The following is a 732-nucleotide window of genomic DNA, read 5'->3' on the forward strand; positions in this document are numbered from 1 at the left end:
AGCATCTTTCTGTTTTCTGGGGGACATGGGCTTACTGGACAATACTTCTGCAGCCTGCTGGTGTCTGTGAAATCAACACATGATCTGTTGTTGTAGGGACAAAACCTGTACATCTGTGGAATGGTGCGGGGCAAGGCGGGAAACGGAAAGCCTCCGCAGGTAAGAAGCTCTTGTGAGCTGTGCTGTGGGTACCGCCTCTAAACAGGGCTGCACGCAGGGCTGTGTGTGATGGAGGAGAGAGGAAAGGACGCTGCAGTTCTGTGCTGAGTGCAGAAGTGGCGCAAGGCTGTAGCAGCAGAAAGGCCAATTGACAAAACTGCTCTTGGAGACCAGAAGTTTGTGGCTGGCAGTGCTCAAATCTTTCTCCATAGAGAGGCTCTTCATGTCTTTCTTGTGTCCTTTCTGTCAGAAGCTGATGCCAGTGGCCTTCCTCTGAAGCGCAGCCATGTGCAAAGCCAGGGGAGGAGCACGGAGTGTGGCACAGCACCCAAGAGAGGTACAGACACACAACAGGCATCTGGCTTTGGTGCACTGTCTTTCTAGTTAGGCTTTCTGCCTGTTCTTTCCTGGGACTGTTCTCATTGCGTGTTGCATGGGATGTTAATGCCTGGGATTTACAGTTTCCTTTCCTGTCCTGTTTTATAATGGGAACCCAGCGTTCACCCGAGATCCCTTACTGAGACCATGGTACGGGAGAGCTGGCATTGAGTCTTTGGGATTTTTTGCTTTTTT

The 732-nt window shown here is 51.1% G+C and overlaps 1 long non-coding RNA gene across 1 annotated transcript; it reads left to right on the forward strand.

The window, feature by feature from the left end:
• Window positions 1-24: 24 nt before the first annotated feature.
• On the forward strand, window positions 25-488 carry LOC109364866. The gene is made up of 2 exons (XR_002110619.1): window positions 25-159; window positions 410-488. It is a non-coding gene; the product is annotated as an uncharacterized LOC109364866 (long non-coding RNA).
• The last annotated feature ends 244 nt before the right edge of the window (window positions 489-732 follow it).

Source organism: Meleagris gallopavo, unplaced genomic scaffold (genome assembly GCF_000146605.3).
Source record: "Meleagris gallopavo isolate NT-WF06-2002-E0010 breed Aviagen turkey brand Nicholas breeding stock unplaced genomic scaffold, Turkey_5.1 ChrUn_random_7180001930885, whole genome shotgun sequence".
In the NCBI taxonomy this organism is placed as follows: Eukaryota; Metazoa; Chordata; class Aves; order Galliformes; family Phasianidae; genus Meleagris; species Meleagris gallopavo.